The following is a 27204-nucleotide window of genomic DNA, read 5'->3' on the forward strand; positions in this document are numbered from 1 at the left end:
CTTCCGCTCCTTCTTGGGTATGTGGGTTGCGTATATCATATTTACCGTCCGCACTTGTGGGGGGAAACCCTTCTGTCCTCTATTGTTCGGCGGCCGGGTCTCCTCCTCGTCGTCGCTACGCAGCCCCTTGTCATTGTTTTTGGTAATTAACTTGCCTGCCTGCTTGAATACCCAACAATCTCTGTTGGTGTGGTTAGCTGGCTTTTCGGGGGTGCCATGTATCTGGCAAGAGCAGTCGAGTATTCGGTCCAAATTGGACGGACCCGGAGTGGTTCTTTTGAATGGCTTCTTCCGCTGACCGGGTTTAGAGCCTCTGAATCCGGCGTTGACTGCCGTATCTTCATTGTTATCGCCGTTAATGCGGCGTTTATTTTTGTTTCGACGCGACCTGCCGTTGTGGTCCTTAGTATCCGGACTGCCAGCATTTTTGCTGAGGTTGTTGCTGCGAGCTAGCCAGCTGTCCTCTCCCGCACAGAAGCGGGTCATGAGTGATGTTAGGGATGCCATGGATTTCGGCTTTTCCTGTCCTAGGTGCCGGGCTAGCCACTCGTCGCGGATGTTATGTTTGAAGGCTGTAAGGGCCTCTGCATCCGGACAGTCGATGATTTGATTTTTCTTTGTTAAGAACCGTGTCCAGAATTGTCTGGCCGATTCATCTGGCTGCTGAATTATGTGGCTTAGGTCATCGGCGTCTGGTGGTCGCACATATGTGCCCTGGAAGTTGTCGAGGAATGCGGCTTCCAGGTCCTCCCAACACCCAATTGACTCTGCTGGCAAGCTGTTAAGCCAATGCCGAGCTGGTCCTTTAAGCTTGAGCGGGAGGTATTTGATGGCGTGGAGATCGTCGTCGCGGGCCATATGGATGTGGAGGAGATAATCTTCGATCCAAACCGCGGGGTCTGTTGTACCATCATAAGATTCAATGTTCACGGGTTTAAACCCTTCAAGGATTTGATGATCCATTACTTCGTCTGTGAAGCATAGTGGGTGTGCGGTGCCTCTATATTGAGCAATATCACGACGTAGCTCAAGAGAGCGTTGTCTGCTGTGTTCGGCCCGGCCGGAGTTGCTGTATCCGGCACGACGGTAGTCGTCGTGGGTCGTGGGGCGCCCATGTGATCCGTAGATGGATCTGGATTGTCTTGCCTTGTCCTCCAATATATCCCGCAAGTCCGGCGCATTCCCCCGTGGCTTCGTACTTTTCGAGCGGTGCCGGGGAACGGTTCTGATGGAGGGCCTAGATGCCTCTCTGTCGCGACCACGGGGTGGTCGGTCTGCCGTATTGTGCGCTGGTGATGAAGGTTTGTACGCTTCCTCCCCTAGTTGGGGGAGCAACTTGCGTTTTTGGTAGCTTTTGGAGGGGCGTTCGAGTTCATACTCTTCGGCCGCGAGGACCTCGGTCTATTTGTCGGCCAGCAGGTCTTGATCAGCTTGAAGATGTTGCTGCTTTTTCTTTAGGCTGTTTGTCGTGGCCATTAGCCTGCGTTTAAAACGCTCTTGTTCGACGGGATCCTCGGGCACGACGAATTCGTCGTCATTGAGGCTTGCCTCGTCTTCGGAGGGAGGCATATAATTTTCGTCCTCCTCGTCTGCCGCTCTCTCCTGAGGGCTGGCTACTCCGTCCTCCTGTGCTGAATCTTGCTGGAGGGCATTGTCTTCGGCACTCTCTGGGGTGTTATTAACTCCGGTGCCGGACTCTCCATTCTTACTGTGGCGGGATTTAGAGCGGCGCCGCTGACGTCGGCGCTTGGGCTGTTTCTTAGAAGAATCCGTCTCCGCTGCTTCTTCGCCATCCCCATCCTTTGGGGTGTCCACCATGTATATGTCGTACGACGAGGTGGTCTTCCAGTGCCCTGTAGGCGCTGGTTCTTGATCGTCTCCGGCATCGTCGTCCATACCGTCAATGTCTTCGGAGTCAAAGTCTAGTATGTCGGTTAGATCATCGACAGTGGCTACAAAGTGGGTGGTGGGTGGGATTTGAATTTCTTCGTCGTCCGCATCCCAGCCATCCTGACCGCAGTTCGGTCAGGGTTCTCCTGATAATGAGAGATGTTTTAGCGAATTTAGGATGTCGCCAAAGGGTGAGTGCTGAAAGATGTCCGCGGCGGTGAACTCCATGATCGGCGCCCAATCGAATTCGATTGGCAGGGGCGCAGGAGGTTCGGAGTCCGGCAAGGAGTCCGGCGCCTCGGAGTCATGAGCTTCATAAGGGACAAGGTCAGTATTCGGCTCCATCGCCGTGGAAGTTGCAGCTCCCGAGGCGGTGTCCAGCCACCTGTCCTCGATCTGTGCGGTCGGCTCCGAACTATGGGTCAGAGCGGACTTGTGTGCGGCCTCCAGGGTACTGTCCAGCGGCAGAGCTAGATCATGCCCATCGTGACAGTGCGGCACGCTCGGCTGTGGCTTGACTCCGTCGAAGATCAAGTCCCTGCGGATGTCAGCCGTGAAGTTTAGGCTTCCAAACCTGACCTGACGGCCAGGGGCGTAGCTTTCGATCTGCTCCAGATGGCCAAGTGAATTGGTCCACAGTGCGAAGCCGCCGAACACGAAGATCTGTCCGGGGAGAAAAATCTCGCCCTGGACGGCGTGGTTGTTGATTGAAGAAGCCATCAAGCCTATCGGTGACGACACAGAGGAACTCTCAATGAAAGAACCAATGTCGGTGTCAAAACCGGCGGATCTCGGGTAGGGGGTCCCGAACTATGCGTCTAGGCGGATGGTAACAGGAGACGAGGGACACGATGTTTTACCCAGGTTGGGGCCCTCTTGATGGAGGTAAAACCCTACGTCCTGCTTGATTAATATTGAAGATGTGTGTTACAAGAGTGGATCTACCACGAGATCAAGGAGGCTAAACCCTAGAAGCTAGCCTATGGTATGATTGTTGTAATGGTTGTTCGTCCTACGGACTAAAGCCCTCCGGTTTATATGGACACCGGAGAGGGCTAGGGTTACACAGAGTCGGTTGCAATGGTAGGAGATCTACATATCCGTATCGCCAAGCTTGCCTTCCACGCCAAGGAAAGACCCATCCGGACACGGGACGAAGTCTTCAATCTTGTATCTTCATAGTCTTGGAGTCCGGCTGACGATGATAGTCCGGCCGTCCGGACACCCCCTAGTCCAGGACTCCCTCACCCTCCGTCCCATAAACTTAGTAGGCCCACAAGTCAGCCTCCCACTGTGGTGGGTCCCAGCTGGAAGGGGGTATTCATTTTTTGTGCGCAATAAGGAGGAACTTCCTTGCGTGCGAAGATATAGTTGGTGGGTACGACCTGTCAGTGGAGGGAACATTTTTTTCATGAAATACAGAGGCCCTTCCAGCGGGTCCCAGATATCAGGTGGAGGAATCATTATTTTGCGCGTAATAAGGAGGCATTTCCTTGTGTGCGGCCGTGGACCCAGCTGCCAGCCTCTCCACGTACAGTCCACTTCCGATGGATGTCGTTCGTTCACCACGTTGACCACGCCGCGCCGAGAGCACCAGGGCGGTGGACGACGGCAAGGCCTACGAAGGGAACGACATAGAGCCAGGGAAGACACGATAGTGTCTGCCCACGCGGTGGAGAGTACGAGGGTTGACTGGTTCGGCTGCCGTCGTCGGAAAATAACAGGAGGTGTGGGTGAGTAGAGGGATAGACAGGCCAGGGATGCGAGTATATGATGGGGCCGTTAGGCCTGCCCGGCAGCACAGCCAGCCACGGCAGGTGGGAGCAGGCGGTTTCGATGGCACTGGTTTGGGCGGCTGGGGCAGGAAGATCAGAGACTGAAGAAGCACGATTGCTGTTAGATTGACATCTAACGGTATGACGCTGGTAGAGTCGATTGTTGACTAAGTTTCTTTTTTGATAAACCTTGTGTACGCATGAACTTAGTAGGCCCAAAAGTCAGCCTCCAAATCTATGGCAGACAACATAGAGCCCATTTGCTATTTTTTAATAATTTGCAGCTCATTTGCTAATTCTTAAGTAATTTATTACTGCCCATTTTCTGCGCAGGACCACGGTCAAAAGTTCAACCTTATTTTGCATATTTCAGTGGAGTCCGAACTTTTGTCATCCCGAAATGATAAACATTTTTAAGAACTTATTGATTTGCCAAAAAAAATCGTTTTGTTTTCGTAAGCAAATAAGATGTGGGACAATTGAGTTGGTTTAAGGAAAAACCAGTGGTAAAAAATCAGCGCTGGGACGGAAAACAACGACAAAAATAAAGATGTAAATATGAAAAGTGAATTTTATGTATTTTCAATATAATGATAGGTGTATATGAACTAGTAAAACTATAGGTAGAGATTAGAAAACGGATGTAGGACATGCGTTTCAAGAGGAAAATTGAAATGGGCTGTGTGTTTGATTCAGTAAAAGAAAGTGCCTGCGGATGTTGTAAGACAAAATATAACTAATGCTGGCGGGCCAGAGGCCAGTAGATACCTGCTGGATCTTTGTGCCCCGTTGTCATCATTGGCTGGGCCTGTTAAAAACAAAACCAAGCCTGGGCAGTCTACAGCCTAGTTGAAACTTGCTCGACCTGAAAAAACAATATACGTGCTCAATAAACAAGAGAATTCTGCAAGTACAGACTGATAACTGGGATGCAGCAGGGATATTGTTTTTTCATCGTGATAATAAGAGCATGCACTTGTTTCAAAAAATTTGGAGAACTGGGAATTCGAACGACAAGTGCTTATGCTACCCATCAAATAAAAATCAGGTGCCTGAAAATTCATTTTGAAAAAATGATTCAGCTTTATATCCATGTCGACCCTCGGCATGATGGTTGGAAGAAAATGCCAAGTTCATACCAAAAGATCGTTAACAACAATACCAACTTGTGGACGACAAGGTAGTACAAGTACCAATACCAAACTAACTTCTAATCTTTTTACTCCTGGCCCTAGTGTTTGTCTGGTAGAAAATCTTGCAGAGGACCAGCTCCCGCTCCTTCTCTTGCTCCAGGTCCCCTTTGCTGGTCGAAGTTCTTGTTGGTGTGCAGCACCAGAACCTTTTTGCTGCCCGTCTGTCGGCCGTTGACCATCACCGGCAAGTTATTGCCGGTGTTGTGCCACATCACGTGCATGATGCACTCCGACTGTATCTTGCGATGTGTCCACGTGCCCCTTTTGAATGCCCTGGAATTGCGCTGGAAGAAATGCTTGCTTAGGCCACTCAGTGTGATACCTGCAGTATTGTCGAATACAGGTTTTAGTGTACGTAGTTGGCATTTTCATAACATCTTTGGCATGTTGCAGTCACTTGTTTCACTTTTTATTAACTGTCAAATTGTAATTGCTTCACGAGGTCTGCGTCTAAAAGAAAAATAGAGCTATAAACAAAGGAATATGTTTGTGCAAGTAGATGGTCGATCGGTGTCTTACCTGGAAATTTCTCAGGATGGGTGTAGCATATGCCGTGCTCGCTGTCGATGGTTGGTATGAACAAATCGATGAGAGGGTGAGATCTCGCGCTGTCAGCACTCACTTTGGCCTCAAGGTGCTCGATCAGCTCCTGATCCGTGGGATCGAACTTAACGCCAGCCGGCAGCACCGGCCAATCCTTCTTCGACTTGCATGGGTTAACTGCAGTTATATGGTACTCAATGTATGATCAATCGACTCTTTTAAGTGAATGATGAAAGATTTCGACAGATAAGTGGTACTCCAAATCTGAAGTCCGGAATACCAGAACACACCGCCGGGATTCTTGTGTCACCTCATGCGCAGCGTGTTGTCACGTCAATTCAATGTGTGGACATGATGAATAATTTGACCGACGTATACTACTATACTACTTACTAGTCGTATTTAGTGTCACATTTTAACCATAGGTTTAACTAACAAGTACGCACTTGAAGCCTAAGTGATATATATATATATACACACACACACATAAACACTATTCTGATCACGGGATCAGAATAATATTCTGATCACAACCTGACCTGCCCCGCTAGTAGTATGTTGAACTTCCCTGTGAACTAGGCTGAACTTCCGCCAACATTGCCCAAATTAGGCTTGTGATATACCGTTGGAAAGCTATGGACACCAATATGATGATCCAACTTAAATTTTTGGCAAAATATAAGCAGTTTAAGAGCAGTTTTGAAAACCGTTTTTTCTTCGCACAAAAAACATGAATCGTATTTTCAATCGCATTTCTAAATCGTTTATCAGAATGAGGCATATAATATGGCGTTGGAAAGCTGCTGCAAAACCGCTCCTTCCACATGTTGAAAGTTTTCTCTAATTCCCTATGGTTAAAGAGTAATTTGAAAAAACGTAAAATTTCGTAAACCGAACAGCTGAGTTCGTTTTTTCGATGTAATTTTTAAATGGCTAATCCAATGGAGGCATTCATACGGCGTTAGAAAGCTTATGAAAATGCGCTACCTTTTCATCTTGAAAGTTTTTTTCTATTTTGAATGGTTTAAGAGTAATTTAGAAAATGGTCCAAGTCCTACCGAGTTCGTATTTTCGAGTTAATTTTTTAACCGTGTGTCCGAATGCAGCAAATGATATGGTGTTGGAAATCTTGAACAAATGCGAAACTTTTTGGTATGTATTGTTTCTCCCAATTATGTACGGTTTTAAGTCAGTTTCGAAAATGGAGAAAAACGTATTTTTGCCATAATTTCTGCAAACTTTATCGGAATGGGGCAAATAATATACTGCTGAAAAGATACGGAAAATGCGAAACGTTTTTGTGTTGATGGTTTTCTTTGATTCGTAGCCGTTTTCAAGTAATTTTGAAAACGGCGGGATCATGCGTTCTGCCTTTTATCGCGAAGCAGATTCTTCCAAAATGCACCGCGTGAAGAACCTGAACTTCTCGACGTGTGTACCTGAACTTCACTTTTTTTTTCACGTGATTTTTTTGCTCGTAGGTCTCCATCCACTGCTCGTAACTCTCCATCCACTCACCGGAATTGAGCAAGTGATATACTAGTGGAAAGCTGTTGTGAAGACGCAACTTTCCTGTGTTGATTGTTTTTTCATACCCGCAACGATTTTAACAGTTTTTCATCTTAAATTCATCCACTGTAGTAGTTGAACTTCCTGTTGTTTTCAGTTGAACTTCTATGACGTAATTTCGTTTGTAATTTTCTCATCCATTCGTCAGTGTTACACAAATGATATTCATTTTGTACAAATCTCTCGCAATAAGTTTTTTTACTTTCTCTGACGAAGGACTTGAATTTACACAAATAATATTCCTGCGGTTTTGAGGTAAATTAGAAAATGGCGAGATCATGATTTCTGCGTTCATTGTGAACGGAAATGCACTGTGTGAAGTAGTTGAACTTCTAGGACGTGTCTGTTCGAACTTCACTTTGTTTTTGATGTGCTGGTTTTTTATGTGTTGTTTTTTGCACTACATGAAGTAATTGAACTTCTGGGGCATCTCTGTTTGAACTTCACCCTGTTTCGATTTTTTTGTATTTTTTCTTATATGAAATACACACCATGTAGTACGTCAACTTCCGGTTGTTACCACTTTGAACTTCTCTCTGGTTTGAGAGAATTATTTTAAAACACAAAAAATAACATATTTTTTTATGTATTTTGGACATCTAAATACACGATGAACCTCTCTCAGAAGAATTTTTCAACTTTTCCTCGCCGAGCACTTGAACTTCTAGCAACCATTTTTTCGTTTGTGAGTTGTTTTTAAAAGTGCAAAAAATGGCGTTGCATTTTTTATTTTTTGAACAGGTAAATCCTAGGTTTTAATAAACTCTGGACTTCTGTATTATTTCAATTTGAACTTCACCTTTTTATATTTTGATTAAAGAATTGTATTCGATTTTTATGCAAAAAAATCGAGCATGGAAATAAAGGGTGAACCTCTCTCGCAAGAATTTTTGAACCTCCCCGGACAATGCACTTGAACTTCTCTCAACAAACATTTTAAGCTTTTATTTTTCTATACTTTTATTCTCACCTGAAATGCATTCCTTATTCTATTTGAACTTCTCGTTGTTTTCACTATGAACTTCTGTCGCATTTTTGTGTATACGTCGAATTACACGCAATTGGAGGTTGGACATCATTTTTTTGCCATTTTAAAACATGTAATTGAATGTCGGACATCCTGCAATATAAATTCTAAATCGTGCACGGAGGTGCACGTGAACTTTTTGCAACAAATCTGGGTTTTTTTAAATAATTCGAACATCTATGTTATTTTAAATTGAACTTCTTAGTCTTGTTCTTAGAAAAAATGTTTTCATATAAGCATCAAATAATTTTTTTAAATTGAACCTCATACTTTTATTTTTCGTAGAAATGGAAAGAATTTGAGTTTTTCGTAAACATCAAACTACTCCTTTTATTTTTAATTTGAACTTCTTTACTTTTATTCTTTAGTAACGAAAGAAAACCTGTGTTTTTTTATAAATATCGAACTTCTCTATTTTTACAATTTGGACTTCTTATTTTCTTTTTGAAATCAAATTCCTCCCAAATAATAACTGACCTTCTTCGTGGATTGAGAGAATTATACTAAAACGCAAACAAAAATTCTTTTTGTGTTTTTGAACATGGAAATACAAGGTGAACCTCTCTCGCAAGAATTTTTGAACTCACCGGACAGAGCACTTGAACTTCTTTCGAAAAACCTTTTAAGCTTTTATTTTTCTATATTTTTATTCTCACATGAAATGCATTCTTTACAGTACCCGAACTTCTCACTGTTTTCACTATGAATTTTTGTTGCATTTTTGTGAAAAATATTGAACCTCTTTATGTATTTTTAGAAATGGCAAAAAATGGAGTTCTTTATTAAATGTCAAACTTCTTCGTTATTTCAAATTGAACTCCTTGGTTTATTCATCGTTAATGGAAAAAATTCAAGTTTTTCTAATAAATATAGAGCTGCTCCGTTTTTGGAAATTGAACTTCTTGGTTTACTTTTTAGTAATGAGGAAAATCTGACTTTTTCATGTACATTGAACTACTCTATTTTTAAAAATTGAACTTCTTGGTTTTTTTAATTCGACTTTCTGGGTTCTGAAATAAACATTGAGCCTCCATGTTTTTGAAATTTGAATCTCTAATTTCTTTTTGGAAACATGGAAAATACTTTTTAAAATAATTTTTGGAACTACCATGTTTTTAATTTTTTGCACTTCTTTGTTTCTAAAAAGAGAGCTAAATCCTTTTTTACAAACATTGAATTGCTTTGTTTCTTTTTATTTGAAATTTTAGGTTTTTATTTTGCTTCATTCACACCACATTTATCCAATTTTTCTTGAGGAAAATTCCAACATGGTCTCTGTCATTTGTTTTACGAAACTCTTGTTTGCTCTGCACTTATCTAGCTTATGTATTTGAGCTTACATACTTATAAAACATGAACTTCACATTTTTTTATCATTTCATAAGCAAACTTTTCTCACACGAATACACCAATTTCATAAGAAAACTTTCTCTCACAAATGCACAAGAATGGATTCTTTTTTCTTACCTGAACTACCTACACGAGAAAGCCAAAGATAAGTTCTTTTTGTCTCACTTAAACAAAAGTTCTTTATATCAGTCAACTTAAAAATTAAACACAACAAAAAATCTGTAGTTTATTTCCACCACACACCACCAAAAAAAGAGTGTTTTGCACCTGCAGATATAGTTGAACTTCAGACATCAATCAAAATCACTTAGAGAACAAATACAAGACTGGACAGGGGGATCAACGCTTTGATCTGGATTCAGTTTAATGACAGCGGGAAGGAGCAACTTCAGACACCAATGAGATCACCTGCCACAAGCATGGAATGGGGCATCACCAAAAAAGGAATCTGAAAACGGTGCTCTTCCATCTTCACATATAGTTGCCAACAATGAATTCCATAGCTTCTCCTTCCTGGCCATTTACACAAGCACCGATGAATACAAAAGCACACAAAATTAGCCATGGCAAACGTCTCGGTAGAGTAGCGGATGCACTTGGTGCTACGCAGGGAGGAGAGAGGCGCACATGAACTTTTTACTGCATCTGACCTTTTGAATATTGCATATATGAACTTCTCCGGCGAGCCAAGTTTGCATATAGGGGGTGTTGTTGCTCCGACAGTGTGTGCTGGTGGTCGGAGTAGAGCGTCGACGACAGTGGCGTGGAGGTTCGTGAAAGGAGGCAGAGAAGGAGGGGCCACACACCTCGCCGGATATCGAGCCGGCCGCCGCCAAGGGGATCCCATCCAGGAGCTGCGGGCTGTAGTTGGTGGTCATCTTCCATGATGACGGCGGCGGTTGGAGGCGATGGGGAGCCGAGGCGGTGGCGGGTGGACCCGATGTGGAGCAGCAGCGGAGGGAGGGACGCTGGCCTCGCACCAGGAGGAGGCCTCGCGCCAGAGGAGGCGAGGGCGGCCTCGTGCCGAGAGGAGGCAGCCGGCGGTGGGATCGGTCTCGGGCAGATCCGGGGGCAGGAGGTGGGCTGACGGCAGGACCCAGGGGCGGAGGCGGCGGTGCAGGGGTGGCGCGTGGGCGGATCCGGGGGAAGGAGGTGGCCCGGCGGCCGGATCCAGGCTGGAGGCGGTGCGGCAGCCAGAGGGAGGCTGGGTGCGGCGCAGGAGGGAGGCCGGCCGCGGAGGGGAAGGGAGGACGGCCAGAGTGAGGCTGGCAGCGGTGGGAGAGGAAAACCGGCAGGCCGCGGCGGCGGGATGGAGTCTAGCTGCGGCGGTGAGTGGGTTTGGTCATGGTGGGGGAAGAGAAGGTCGGGAGTGACATAATGGGCCGTTCGAGAGGTGTAGGGTGGGCTGGTCGGTTCTGTGCTTTTGGTCTGTTTACGATCTCCGAAACGTCTCATCGGCCCTATATAGGCGTGACGTGATCCAAATAGTTATTCTGATCCCAGGATCAGAATAGTGTTACTCTATATATATACAACATCTCCATCATCATTATCAGTACATCCTGTGCAGGTGAGTTAGGATGCACTTGATCTTAGAAAGGTATCTATCCTTCAAACCAGAGGAGTGCTTCAAACTAACAACAGTCCAACAAAAGAGGGTCGTGCGACAGCAGCAGAATACATGGCCCAGTCTACATATCAGTACGAATCAAGTTGTGCATATTTGATGTTGGCATGAACCACATCGCCTCATGTCGGGTTTGCAAAAGTCATCCATCGCATGGAAGCTTGATGCCTTTCACACACTGAAGATTATCTCGCAACAAGCTGTGTCGACGAATCTCTGGATATGATGATTCATGAAACCCATGGTATGATGTGTAAACATAGTCCCGTAGCACTTACTATAACAGCTGCTACAACAATTCAAATTGGATACTAAAAGGACAAAAAACAATCATGTTCAGAGTATGTGTGGAATTAAGATTATTATAACAGTGACACATATCATAGAGAGAGAATTGCAATGCCGTGGTCATAATCACACCCCAAGTTAAAAAAATAAGCCAATGGCTTTCATATTCTAGAAATATATCATGGTTCAAACATCATGTAACAATGAGAGGAAAATAGATATGACAGGGCCTACTCGTATTCTACCATAGCACTTACTACAGTTATCATATCAACTCTAAGCAATAACATGCGTTGTTATAAAAATCCTGGAGGTTATACTCATAATATCTATTCTAACAATCATTAGATACCAATTGTTCTCATATCAACTCTAACAATAACATGTGCGGTCATAAAAATCTAGGAAATGAGAGGAACATATAGCAATGATGTGGTTATAGACATACTATATATTCTAAATTTGTAACAATGAACAGGCAGTCGTATTCTTAAGGTAAAGATGAGATGAGATAGAACAATTACACGACGATAGATTCCACCAGTATAGGCAGCCAAATCTGTGCGTCGACCGCATAAACGATGCCATCATGCACTATAGCATCAGACAGAAGTGTTGGGTGAAGAGGATCGACGATGAGCCATAACCATGTATGGCGACCAAATTCCAGATAGACTAATCCCATGTTGAACACGACAATGAGCTTGTAATCCATGTAGACTTCTGATGGTGTGGGCACTTCGCAGATTACAACCTTCAGCAAAGAAAGGTCGAGCCAAAAGCTCGACGCGTCTCGTGCGTAGTAGGCAGGATTGTCCGGTGGGCTGCGAGGCTCGATTGCGGCGGTATCCAAAGATGGAAGGGTGATCTCTCGCTGGGTGTAGATATCCACGAGACGCCACGGACTACCGGATTGGTGGATGAGGACGATCCAGTTGGCCTTCATGCCCGCCCAGTAGTGGCCGCGCATGAAGGGCACGTGGACGGGTAGTGGTAGCATGTCGAGGGGCACCACGGCAACCTCCGTAGGATCGTCAAGTCGGTGTCTGGGCCACCTGCGAGGATCGGGCATCAACAAGCAGGGTGTCTTGAAAAGAGCCGGCCGGTTGCAGATGAGTAGACGGTACAAAGACACCGAGCATGCGGCCAGACGAACGGTGCTGAGTAGGTCCATATGATTACAGATCTACTCCAAGAGAACATCGGGGAGGGAATTCCAATCGCGGCTCTGCATGTCAGTCGGTTCTGCCATTGGGGTTTTCGGTGCCTGCGAGCCAGTGGGGAAGTGGATTCGGGCGGGCGGGTGAAGAAGCTTCTCCTCGTGTGGCCGAGCAGTGAGCGCGAGGATATGGTACGTGCGAGCTACCAAGGAAGATAGCGCGGGCGGGCGATCAGTGAGCGTGGGGAAATGATGTGTGGCCGACGATCGGGAAGAGAGGAGGAAGAAGAAGAGAGGAGGAAGAAGAGTGGAAGACGTGGAAGATAGTGCATTAAATCTCAATTCTACTACTACTACAAGGATATACCGTCCTTCGGAGTGTAAATAGTTACACCGATGACATATGGGTCTAACACAAGAGGGCCCATATGCTAGTTAATGGAGGACAGAAGCGTGCTCTACTGGCAAACATGATGGCAATACTGGGTAAGGCTGATTTAGTAACACTAACACGCTGGTTTAGCTTATTAATTAAGTGTCCCATCTGCTGCAGCGTGTATTGTCACTTCACTGCGAAGACTAGTGATACGTCTCCAATGTATCTATAATTTTTGATTGCTCCATGCTATATTATCTATTGTTTTGGACTATATTGGGCTTTATTTTCCACTTTTATATTACTTTTGGGACTAACCTATTAACCGGAGGCCCAGCCCAAAATTGCTGTTTTTTGCATATTTCAGTGTTTCGAAGAAACGAAATATCAAACGGAGTCCAAACGGAATGAAATCTTCGGGAACGTGATTTTCTCATCGGATAAGACCCAGGAGACTTGGACCCTCTGTCAAGAAAGCTCCAAGGCAGCCACGAGGGTGGAGGGCGCGCTCCCCCTAGGGCGCGCCCCCTACCTCGTGGGCCCCTTGAGGCTCCACTGACGTACTTCTTCCTCCTATATATACCTACGTACCCCCGTCAGATCAGATACAGAGCCAAAAACCTAATTCCATCGCCGCAACTTTCTGTATCCACGAGATCCCATCTCGGGGCCTGTTCCGGAGCTCCGCCGGAAGGGGATTCCACCATGGAGGGCTTCTACATCAACATCATAGCCTCTCCGATGAAGTGTGAGTAGTTTACCTCACACCTTCGGGTCCATAGTGAGTAGCTAGATGGCTTCTTCTCTCTTTTTGGATCTCAATACAATGTTCCCCCCCTCTCTCGTGGAGATCTATTCGATGTAATCTTCTTTTTGCGGTGTGTTTGTTGAGACCGATGAATTGTGGGTTTACGATCAAGATTATCTATGAGCAATATTTGAATCTTCTCTGAATTCTTTTATGTATGATTGAGTTATCTTTTCAAGTCTCTTCGAATTATCCGTTTGGTTTGGCCAACTAGATTGGTAGTTCTTTCAATGGGAGAAGTGCTTAGCTTTGGGTTCAATCTTGTGGTGTCCTTTCCCAGTGATAGTAGGGGCAGCAAGGCACGTATTGTATTGTTGCCATCAAGGATAACAAGATGGGGGATTTATCATATTGCATGAATTTATTCCTCTACATCATGTCATCTTGCTTAAGGCGTTACTCTGTTTTCATTAACTTAATACTCTAGATGCATGCTGGATTGCAGTCGATGAGTGGAGTAATAGTAGTAGATGCAAGCAGGAGTTTCTACTTGTCTCGGACGTGATGCCTATATACATGATCATACCTAGATATTCTCATAACTATGCTCAATTGTGTCAATTGCTCAACAGTAATTCGTTCACCCACCGTAAAATACCTATGCTCTTGAGAGAAGCCACTAGTGAAATCTATGGCCCCCGGGTCTATTTTCATCATATTAATCTTCCTACTCTTCATTATTGCTTTGCTCTTTACTTTGCCTTTTTATTTTACTTTGCATCTTTATACCAAAAATATTATCTATCATCTCTATCAGATCTCACTCTCGTAAGTGACCGTGAAGGGATTGGCAACCCCTATTCGCGTTGGTTGCGAGGAGCTATTTGTTTTGTGTAGGTACGAGGGACTTGCGGGTGGCCTCCTACTGGATTGATACCTTGGTTCTCAAAAACTGAGGGAAATACTTACGCTACTCTGCTGCATCATCCTCTCCTCTTCGGGGAAAACCAACGCAAGCTTAAGACGTAGCAAGAAGGATTTCTGGCGCCGTTGCCAGGGACACTACGCAAAAGTCAGCATACCAACACTACAAAAAAAAGACACATCCGTGACATTTTGGGCCAAACGAATTTTTTTTCTGTCATACATATGACACTTCTATGACGATAATTGTGACAAAACCCGGTATCATCATAGATGTGGTGGGCTCCTACTTCTATGACAAAAAATCATGACAGAAAATGGGATTTTTGTCCTGGGCGGGCCGGAGACGCAGCTGCATGACATTCTTTGGGCCGTCCATGACGGAAAAAACCATGGTAGAAGCGAGGGGGAGGAAAATTTCGGGGAGTTGCCGGTTACGGTGGGAGGTCGGGGGCCGAGCGATGCGCGTTTCTCTCATACACGTACGCGCGTGTGTGCGAGGTGTTGGCTCTAACTAAACCCGAGCGAGGCATTGGGCTCTAACTGAACCCGAGCGATTGCACTGCAGGCTACGCGTTACTGAACCCGAGCGATCGATCGATGGCTGTTAACTGAACCCAATGGAGCGATTCCTTCGCTACTGCTGCTAACTGAAGCCGATCGATTGGATGAACAGTGAGCGTTGCAGGGGGGGTTGTATGAACAGTGAGCGGTGGTGTTGTCTCTGGATGAACAGGACCCCGTGGTGTGGAGGGCTGGATGAACAGTAGACGGTGGAGGGGTGGCCGTGGAGGGGTGGTTGAACAGGACCCCGTGGTGTGGAGGGCTGGATGAACAGTAGACAGTGGAGGGGTGCCCGTGGAGGGGTGGTTGAACAGTAGCTGGTGGAGTAGCGCGCAGTGGAGGCTGGATGAACACGAGCCCGTGGAGGCTGGAGGAGGTCGACGGTGGAGATGAACAGTATCTCGTGGAGTCCCGTTTTGCGGTATGCCACACCCCTCCCGATGAACAGGACCCCTGTTTCGACCGTAGCGCTGCAACACAAGTCCGTTTCGTCCGTTTTGCGGTACGCCACACCCCTCCCGATCAACAGGACCCCCATTTCGACTGTAGGAGGTCAGTATCCTCCGTCTTGCGGTACGCCACACCCCTCCTGATCAACAGGACCCCCGTTTCGACCGTAGGAGGTCCGTTTCCTCCGTTTTGCGGTACGCCAGACCCCTTCCGATGAACAGGATCCCGTTTCGAACGTGGCCGGTCAAACACAAGGCCGTTTCCTCCGTTGTGCAGTATGCCAGGCCTCGTTTCCATCGCCTGTTCCGTCCAAGACCTCCCGATGAACACAACCACGCATTTTGTTCTGATCCAGCCAGTTGGCTCCCACGCGTTCCGTTGCCTCCCGATGAACACGACGCATTCCGTTGCCTCCCGATGAACACGACGCATTCCGTTGGCTCCCCATGAACATGACGACGACGCTGTTTCTCTGTTCCGACCCAGCCATGTAGGTATGCGCGAGTAGGCATTCGAGACCCTGCCCGTATGTACGTACGTGGCCCTATTTTCTTTCTTGCACCCTCGCCGTTGTACGTACATATACATGCTACGTGCGCGCCTCTACTACGACACGTGCACGCCTCTACAACAACCAGTATGTACGTACACGTTCGCGACCAGAATGACAACGCTACGTACGCTTCAACCAGGTGGGTCCCGACTGTCAGGCACTTCCTTGCCTGCGAAGATGTAGCTGGTGGATCCCAGCAGTCAGGGGGCGAATCATTTTTTTTGCCCGGACGCACTTCCTTGCATGCGAAGTTGTAGCTGGTGGGTCCCAGCAGTCAGGGGAAACTTCTTTTTACAAAATACGGTGGCCCGTCCGGTGGGTCCCCACTGTCAGGTGGAGGAATCATTATTTTCCGCGTAATAAGGAGGCACTTCCTTGCTGCGGCCGTGGACCCAGTTGTCAGCCTCTCCACGTACAGTCCACGTCCGATGGAAGTCGTTCCTTGACCACGTTGACCACGCCACGCCGAGAGCACCACGGCGATGGACGACGGCGAGGCCTAGGAAGGGGACGACTTGGAGCCGGGGAAGACGCAGCAGTGGATGCCCACACAAAGAGGAGTACGAGGGTTCACTGGTTCGGTTGCGGTGTGAGGCTGCTGTCGCCGCAGAATAACAGGGGGTGTGGGTGAGTAGAGGGATGGCCTGGCCAGCGGTGGGAGTAGTAGTGGGCGGTGAGGCCTCCGCAGCATCACAGCCGGCCACGGGAGGCAGGAGCACGTGACATGACCGACGCTGGTTTGGGCGGCTGGAGCAAGAACACCAGAGGTTGAAGAAGCACTACAAACGTTGAATGAACATCGTACGGTAATAGGAGCTAGAATCGTTCATATTGACTAAGTTGACAAAGCCCTCCGTCCCCGTCAACTTGGTAGGCCCACAAGTCAGCCTCCCAGTATGCTGGGTTCCAGCTGGCAGGGGGAGTATTCATTTTTTTGTGCGCAATAAGGAGGCACTTCCTTGCATGCGAAGATAGCTGGTGGGTCAGACAAGTCAGCGGGGGGCACATTTTTTCGCGAAATACAGAGGCCCTTCCAGTGGGTCCCAGATGTCAGGTGGAGGAGTCATTATTTTGCGCGTAATAAGGAGGCATTTCCTTGTGTGCGGCCATGGACCCAGCTGTCAGCCTCTCCACGCATAGTCTACTTCCGATGGTGTCGTTCGTTGACCACGTTGACCATGCCGCGCCGAGCGCATCCAAGGTGGTGGACAACGGCGAGGCCCCGGACAGCAACGAGCCGGAGATGGGAAGACGCGGGAGTAGACTCGCAGACGGAGAGGTGTATGAGGGTTAACTGGTTCTAGTGCGGCGTGGTTCGGCAGTCGGTGGAGAAGAACAGGAGGTTTGGAGGGGTGGAGGGATGGCCTGGCCAACGGTGGAGTAGCGCTTCATAGCGAAGCGTGCTAAGCAGAGCTGCTAGCAGCAGGAGGCGGGAGGTGGTCCCGGCGGCGCTGGAGAAGAAGACGAGAGATTGAAGATTGATGCTGGTCGTTGGATGTAAATCCAACGGCTAACATGGCAGAATCATTTGTTGACTAAATTGACAACGACTTGCGTTGGCTTCGACCTATTGGCCCACATTTTAGCCTCCAAAAATGTGGCACGTATTCAACCCATTTTTTCAGAATTTACAGTCTTTTTTGCACGGTAGAATTTACAGTCAATTTGATCTTTTTTTTTGAATTACAGCCATTAGCTGGGCTGGGTGAACAATTAATGTAGCGTCCATGCGGCCCATTTATTTTATTTCCTAAAAAATTATAGGCCATTTGCACTTTCTCGAAATACACGATTTTGCTGGGCTGATTCTAATTATAATGTTGGGTTGGGCTAGCAATGTTATCAAAAAATAAAAAAGGGATGAGCATTTTGTTATAAATATATTTAAATAATAAGTGATATTATTACATTCGTACTTAAATCTTGCCAAGCTTTCGTACACAATCACTAGGCAATCCAGGATTTTATTTGTTAAGAAATTATTTTTATAAGTTAATAAGATGTGGGATATTGTTTTCTTACATATGTAAGTATCTGTTAAATATATGATGACAATAAAAGTAATATATAATAACATATAAAATAATTTAAATATATATAATATAGTTAGAAGGGAAACATAAGTTGTACCTGGCGTTCCTATTCTTATATAGAAAAATAGAACAGACCTCTGCGTTTTCTTCAAAAAAATACATAAATTGGGCTGCCAAAAATAAAACCTCGGATGGGAGGTCCATAGGCCGGTCGATACATGACGGCCCTAAAAAAATACAAACAGGCCTTCCCATCCGAGGTCATGGGCTGCGCATGTTAAAAATGAAAGCCTAGACGGGGCAGCCCAAAACCACGTCCAACACTTGCCGAAACTTCGTCCCTCGTTTTCTCTGTGTTTCGCACACTCGACATTGTGTGGGCATTTTGACTGTGCATCATATGAAGATGTGCTATGCATGAATGTTGATCAGCATGATGTTAACTGGCTGGTAGTTCCATTTTCGACCATGAATAAAACTTCCAACATGATGTTAACCCTGTTTGAAAAGGTCGTGTTAATATAAATGTTCTGCCTCTGAAAGTTGCAGTTTCTTATCTGAAGCTGAACTTGCAGTTTCTTATCTGAAATTGAAACTTGCAGTTTCTTCTCGTCTGCACTTTTATACTCCTATGAAACAACATTTTTTAAGTGCTAAAAATAGATCTCTAGAATTCATAAAATTATTCATATGCTCAATACTGCAAATCTGAAATTAAAAAGACATTCATATCTGAAAGTACTCTCAAAATACACAACACAAAACACAATTCACAACGTGCAAATACTGACAACCCTAAGCTCCTCCTGACAATTGACAACCTGCCCGACTATTGGGCTGGGGGGGGGGGCAGCCCCCCTCCTATTCCTCGGCGGTAGACAGCCGCCCCGTGAGACGATGTGATCGGCGAGGGAGACGATGGCGGGGAAGCGTCGTCGGGCCAACTGCTTTTCTCCTCTTGCAGTTGGGTTCGGTCGACGAAGACTCCACCGGCTTGCTCTGGCAGGACACCCTCACAAACGACACCCTGTAGATGCTCGATCCTTCAATCTCTGGTGGATGCTCCATCTGGGATCGATACTCCCACCACCGCTCCCTCACGATCGGATTCGGTGAATCTATTTGCTCCATGGCCCAGAGGAGCAGCTCTATGTACTCCGGCGCGACTCCCTTCGGGAGTATCGCCGCCTTTTTGCTCTGTTGTAGATATTTGGCCATGGATGTCACCATCGCCGCTAGTTGGTCCTTGTTGTCAAACCAAGACTGTATCTCCAACATCCTAGCTAGCTTCACAGGGTCGCCATCTGCGATCCTTACGTATCGGTTGTACTCCTCCATCGATCTACTTCTCCACAACACCTTCACTCGCCGGCGGTGGTTTTTGAATGGAAGAGGAGAGGAGCAGCGCTGGTTTTGGATTAGAATGGGAGAGGAGCGACACTGGTTTTGGACTGGAACAGGAGAGGAGGGGCGGTGGTTTTGAAATGGAAGAGGAGAGGAGCGGCGCTGGATTTAGATTGGAACAGGAGAGGAGCGGCGGTGGTTTAAGAGGAGAAGAGCGGAAGAGCGGCGCTGGTCTTGGAAGTATTTTTTTGTTGTTTTGCATATTTTGGGTCAAAGTTTGACCACGTACTGTATTTGACAAGCAAAATGTGAATGCATGTCACCAAAAATGTATCGTTTGGTTCGTATCTGAATGTACTTTCAAATTATATTATTTTTGCAACGTATAACATATATTTTATGTGCGAAAATCATGGTCAATTATGACCAAGAATAAAAGGGAGACTAGTTAATGTGGGGTCGCTTTCTTAATTGAAGGGTAAATTGATTTTGATTTTGATCCAGTCACAGTGCGCCGGCCCTGTCGCCCAATCCTAAATCGTTGCCGCACGCTCCTCTCCCTCTTCTCCATTGCAAAACCACCTCCTCTCCTCTCCATCATCTCCATTCCAAAACCACCGTCTCGCCTCTCCCTCTTCTGATCTTCTCCATTGCAAAACCACCTCCTCTCCTCTCCATCATCTCCATTCCCAAACCACCTCCTCTCCTCTCCATCATCTCCATTCCAAAACCACCGTCTCGCCTCTCCCTCTTCCGATCTTCTCTCCATTGCAAAACCACCTCCTCTCCTCTCCATAATCTCCATTCCAAAACCACCTCCTCTCCTCTCCCTCTTCTCTATTGCAAAACCACCGTCTCTCCTCCCATCTTCCAAAGCTAGCACCGGACCACTCAGAAGGACATCTATGGAGAGGATGCAGCAGTGAATCAGGCAGATCGCCGGCGGCGACCAGGCAAAGTTAGCCAGGTTGAAGGAGATCCTTAGTTGGTTTGACAATGAGTGGGAGATTTCGAGGATGGTGTGGGCCATGTGGCAATGTATGCGAAAGAGTGAGACGGTGGCGATGAGGGTGGCGATGTACATATACTCCTCGGCGGCAGTCACGCCGCAGTCCTCCGAGTTCATCGAGTATCTCCTGTGGGCGATGGAGCAGACATATTTGCCCGAGGCCACAGTCAGGAAGAGGTGGTGGGCGTACAGGTCGAAGGTCGAGCACCCAGAGGATAACGAATCGACCGAGTATGGTGTGCCGTTCGTGAGGGTGCAGAGCCAGCTGGAGCCACAGGAGTATTCGTTCTCCCACCGCAAGAGGAGGCTGGATGGCGCGACGTCGCTTCCCCACCGTTCTCCACGGTTCCCTCGATGCTCGCCTCATTTCAACGGCGGCGGTAGGGTTTAAGGTAAGCTTCGCACTAACCTAATCTTCCACCTGCTCATGCTTACAATCAGTGTGACAGCTAATGAAAATCATGCTTACAATCTGTCTTCGAGTACTACGCCAATCACCCTAAAATAGCTCTGGACCTTTGGGTCAAAGTTGTGACACAGTGTACAAATAAAGAAAAATAGATTGGTGCTTCTTTCAGAAAAGAGTACTCCCTAGAAAACTGCCAATATAAGCTACTAGTATTTGGTTAGAGGATTTGCTGCCGAGAAAGATCCGTCCACAGAGAGCGCCACACATCCCACTGGTGTGGTGGTGGATGCCGATGCGTGCATGCAGCATGGTTGGTGTCGGTAATTTTTACTTGGCACACCTCGCACTCTGCATATATGCTGGTTCCATACGTACATTTGTGCAGTTCCACCAAAATGCAGCTGAATAACCCTGTTTGCACAGATAATGAAAAAGCGTGATTACATTATAGTGGCACTAGTTGATGAAACACACAAAATAAATAGAAGAAAATATTACGATAGTATCATAGTATGGCATGCTGCGAGGGCGAGATGGGCTGTGCGGCGCCTCATACTGGACATCGTCCCAAGTCTCCCAGATACACCTTCTTCCAGTGATGAACATCAGTGTACAGCAGTAGTATAAGGAGGCGCCTTGAGACATTCAAATCTCTATTTTTGTACATATCAACTAAAATTAAGCACCCCAGTTTGCAGAAACACTTAAACATTAACAATGGGACTAGTTGATGAAACATACTTTAAGAAAGAGAAACACTTTCTTTATCTACATTGGAAATGAAATGATAGAGATGACACTCGCTCTATTTTAACTGTATTATTACTTCATGTTATCAGTGACACTAGGGTCGAGCAGGTGGCAAACGAGGTGTACCGTGCGTCGCAAGGATGGAGGCCGGGGGTGCTTAGACTGGGATGCTAAAGCTGGCTCTTTCAGTCACCAACATGGATGATTAAATTCATGGAACCTTTTGGTGCAGTTCACCTAAAATGAAGCAATGTCCCGTGAGCTAGCAGCTTCATCTTCAAATTTTTTTAAGAAAAGGGCTCCAGCCCCGGTTCCATTTCCATTAGAAAATGAAACCCACAGAGCTTCTTCACTAGTTGCAATAAAATTGAGCAACATCAAGGTTGGTTGTGAAGCTCCTGGAATGCTCAACTATAATTTGGATATCATTTGTGCAGTTCAACTAAGATCGAGCGTGAAATGTATATCTCTGTTTGCACAAAAAAGGTGGAAAGGAGGGTGACTAACAAGTGATGAAACATGCATCAAATGAAAAGAAGCATGTTCCTTATCTGAATGGCAATCCTACAAGGACAGTAACAATTTACAAAGCAGTGGCATTGCTAGATATTAGTGTGGGCATTAGGATTAACTATGACAACCGTTAAATACGACATTACTTTGGGCACGGGAGAGTAGGCGGACCAGGACAGTTGCATTTCTAACGAAATGAACCAACTTATCTTAATGGGAAATTTTAGCAGGACATGTAAAGAAGTGCCATTGATTCATATTACTAGAGGCATTACATTGAAAACAACATTGGTTTAACATGTCCTTACTTTTAACAGTGTGACTGCTACATTTTACCAGTGGCATTACATAAGAGTGGCTCGGGGCAACAAACATCAGAACAGGATATCTGGGTTGGTCCCATTTTTGTTCGGTATAGCCACCTTATACTGTGTGAGGCTAGCAAATCTAGTGCTGGACTTACTCTATTGACTTGTCCCCCAGCCCCCACTTTCTTTCCTTTTTCAACCAATAGATCGGGTTTATATTGAGTTTGTACTGCGTTTCCCTTTATTTCCCTATTAGACCTAGAGACCAGTTGGATAGCCAGTCTCTGCTACTTTTCGCCCCCGTTATTTCCTCTTTCGACCAAGTCCTAAATTCAGGTAACAAATCCTCCCCCACCCCCACCCCCTTCCTTGTTTGAACCAAGTAGTACTAGATTCGAGTGCATGAACTAGTTTTACCTCTTAAACATAAAAAAATTAGGTGGTTTTCGAACAGCCGATTGATCCTATCTACGAGAGGGCCTGAGAAATAGTAAGAGTTACAAATGCAGCGACGTCAGGAGCTCGGGAAGTAGAGCAAGGCCGGTTTCGAAGGAAGTTATACCTGATGGTCGCCGGGATGTCACTAGGTGGGCAGCGGGAGGCCGGATCTGCCCACACTACGGCAGCAAGGAAGAAGGGGTCGGAGGCCCTCCCTCGCCAGCGGTGCTTGGGAGCGAACGGCAAGGAAGGCTGATCAGGACGCGCCCAGCAGTGGGTAAGAGCCGTCGCCGAGGACGACCGCATGAATGTTGCACCTTCTCACCTTCCCCAGCGGAGAGGATCCGGCTGGATCTGTGACCAGCGGTGAGCAGAGAGAGAGAGAGAGAGAGAGAGTGTGGCCACCGCTGTCGTGTTTAGATCTGGAGAGGCCGAGACAGTGTGAAGAGAGAAACACTAGCAAGCAAGTGCGGAGGCTCCTACCTATATAGTGGAGTAGTACTTAGTTTTCTTTTGTCTACCGGAGCCGGCTTGACCTCGTCAATGACTGTCCAGAAGTCTTCATGCACGTGGCCTGGAGGCGCAGTTGTCGTCATTTTGATCTGAAGCGCCGGATTATAACATATAACACGAAAAAATGTCACATGATAAGAAATCATAACCTCACTGCCCAAAGGAGACAACATGAATCCCGACGGACAAACTAGTTGAGGAACAAAGCTCATATTAAAGATAAACTCATAGAAAAGGGGTCCGTCGATAGATGTCCTAATTAACATAGCCGGCTTGACCTAGATGGCAGCCGAGTAGTCACTGTTCGTGCATGTGCCCCCAATGACTAGCCCAACTCAGTTGTCACTGTTTAACCCTCGCAGTGATCCGAAGCACATGACACCTAATTTTGTTTGATGATAAGAAACCTTTTTTTAGATTTCTCACCACAACTACAGCCATGTACAACACAGCCTGCACGATATGTAGACGATAGCCAATCCAGGCGTGTCTGCTGGAGTCTGGTCACATGCATGGACGAACTGATCTTCCATGTCTTGCAGGGATTGTCCAGGCACCAACGTAGTACAACACTTCTCTAGTACTATTGCTCGTCTCCCTCTTCTATTAAGTCACCCGACTTGCGGGGCCGGGGAGTTTGCCTATGGTCGGTTCTCAATTGCCGTCCCACATGTGTGTGCGAATGCAAAATGACGCGCGTTCCATTCAGAGAGCAGCGTGCCAGACCGACCGACCGTCTGGGGTGCGACGCGAACGCGACGGGCGTGCTGTATACTCCGTACATGTGTACCACCGTTTTCTAGACGCTTTGCTCCATGGCGCGGGCGCAATCCATGGATACAAAATTAGTATACTGTATACTATTTAAAAGTCGAGGGCGGGGCTTTTCCTGCCCAGTAGGCGGCGGGACAGTTCCGCCTAGTCGGGTCGACAGAGACGTGAGAAGACGAGGGAGTAGGCTGCTGCAAACGTAGGGCTGTGTGATTTAACAGCGAGTTACTGTTGTACAGGTGGGCCCCCATGATTTGACTTGCCATTATCATTTTAACTGCGGTGCTACGACCGGCGTGAGTCTCCCGATTCCTAACCACCTCCATAGATGTGCCTCTCCCAATGCTCCACCATGTAGTAGAGGCTGGCTCTTGCATGAGAGCCCACTTCTCCACTTTTTCCTTGCCTCTCTTTCCTCCACATATGCAAAAATGCCATGTAAAGTGCACTATTGTACTTACTTGCTCCTACAGGTGCATAAGCTTGCCACATAGGCACAAAGTCTGATGTGGCAAGTTAATCAAGAAGAGAGAGACTAGTTTGGTGACCCAAGGAAGAAACGGTGCTAAGCGCACGTACCTAGGTGAAAAGACAATTTTGAGTCTATAGCTAATTAAATGAAGCAAACTTAGCAACACCATTTGATTGGAAGAGGTCACTCCTTGGCAAATGCAGTAAATACTAGTACTCCCTGTGTCCCATTATATAAGAACGTTTTTGACACTACACTAGTGTCAAAAACGTTCTTATATTATGGGACAGAGGGAGTACGAAGAAAGATATAGAGAGGAGTAAAAAAAATACACTTATAGCCAACCTTGTTGTAGTATGAGTGACTAAGTGATGACTATGTATGACATGCCAACATCAGATAGCCTAACGCACCGCGTTAAATCTCCAAGGGCGCGACCGCGCGAGTGACGCGACGGTCGTGGTAGGCGCGGCCATGATACGGGCTGCTGGCAGCCCTTGGATCTGAGATCAAACGGTCGCATGCTAAGTTGCTAAAAATTTGCAGAATAACCCTCCAGGATAGGATATTCACCCATAGGTCTAGAATCACGCCATGCAACCGTTCGATCTCAGATCCAAGGGCTCTCGGAAGCCCGTATCATGGGAGAATGGAAAGCCACTACCCTCCCGTTCGCACGCTGGCAGTTCGCTCCTACTCGTCCCCGCACGTCCTTTAATACTACGGCGGCTCGCTCCTAGTCGTCCCGTCCATTCACATTACGGCAGTTCCACTAATCCTAACCCTCCTCCCAAATCCATGGCGTCCCAAATCTCCCCGATCAGCAGCGAGTACAAGGTTAGAACCATCACCGATGATGAGTTCGACGTCATCTACACTCGTACTTCCGCTACGGTGAAAGGATGCCTTTCTCGCTTCAGACGCATGTTCGAAAACTCACATGATGAGTGGGTCGCTGGGCTAGATGTTGAGTACACCACAGTCGTGGGACGAGAGAAGGATCTAAAGGACGAAGAGAGGAAGAAGCCCGCCGTGATCTAGGTTTGCGTACATAACGTTTGCTTGGTCTACCACATATGCCATGCCGACGTTGAGTGCCAGGATTTTAAGGACTTCCTCGAGAGAAACCTAGTCAAATTCGTTACTGTAGACTTTGGTAACGACAAAGAAGTCCTACGTCGGATAGGCCTCATTGTAGGAAACACCTTCGACCTCCAAAAGAATCGGCTGGTGTCCTCTCGCCAGCCTTCAATGCTGACCCTGGTAGGAGCCATGGTTCATCCTTCGTACGGTAAACTGGAGAAACCTCCATACACGTTTCATCGTCATGCATGGCAGCGGAATGTACTAGATATAGACCACATCCAGTACGCTGCAATGGATGGCTACCTTTGTTTCAATATCTACAAGGGTTGGATGAAGAGCAACAGCTAGGTTGGCGGTTCAAGCAAAGAAGTATCAGCCAAGAGGAAGAGGGACAAGGACGAAGTTGAGGACGTGGACGAGGACTCCGAGTAAGGTGGCAGTGTCGTTGCTCATGGCGGTTCTAAACTTCTAATGCAGTGTCTACCAGATTAGTTGCATAGTTTAATTTCAGGTGCGCTTAGTTTAATTTGAGGGGTGTGTTGTGCTGAGCCCCCAGCAGAACTATGTTATGTTTCTTCTTGTTACTTTAACTCTTCAGTATGTACATACTAGTATTTCTTACATTTCATCTTTTAGTTGGTATAGTACTACCACTCGTTTCTTCACATTATATACGTAATATATATGGCCAACATCATATAGCCAGCAGTTTAGTTGTCAAAGAATTTCAGGGTGCTTAGTTTTGTCAAAGAATTCCAAGGTGCTTAGTTTTATTTGAGGGGTGGGTTGTGCTGGACACCATTATTGTGACTAGCCTTTTTAATAGTACTATATGCATAATTTGGCGATGAGCGCTCTTTATATGTACTACCTCCGTCCTGTTTTATAGGTCCCCTTTGTAGTTTGTGTCAAATTTTGACTAAAGATTTAACTAACAAAATGTTAATGCATGTCAAGAAAAATTATCTCATTGGATTCGTACTTGAACATAGTTTTTAAAAATATAATGTTTGGTGACATGCGTAGACATTTTGTTAGTTTAATCTATGGTCAAAATTTGGCACAAAATATAATGGGGACCAATAAACCCGGACGGAGGTAATACCACCTTCTTTTTAATTTCAAGTTTTGCACCATGGCGCAATCCATCGATACTAATGCTGTACAAAAGTATACATTTTTTAAAAGGCTAGAGGGCAGGGCAGTCTAGCTTGGTCGGTTTCACGAGAGGCGAGGGCCTTCGTGATTTGACGGCTCATTACTGCTGGAAGGCGGGGCCTTGTGATTTGACTGCTCGTATAAATGCGCCGACGACCTGATCGAGGAGGAGCAAAGAACCGTGCGGTATACTCAAGTTTTCCACTGGAGTAGTACTGCGATGGAGGAGCATGAAACACGGCAGCCCAGTGCCATATGGCAATAAAAATGATCTAATTTGCTAGTCATCTCATTGTTAGCATTGTTCTATTCATTCCCTCAAAAAACAAAAACCATTGTTCTATTCATGCCTCGCATAGAACGT

The sequence above is a fragment of the Triticum aestivum genome, chromosome 6B (assembly GCF_018294505.1).
Source record: "Triticum aestivum cultivar Chinese Spring chromosome 6B, IWGSC CS RefSeq v2.1, whole genome shotgun sequence".
Lineage (NCBI taxonomy): Eukaryota > Viridiplantae > Streptophyta > Magnoliopsida > Poales > Poaceae > Triticum > Triticum aestivum.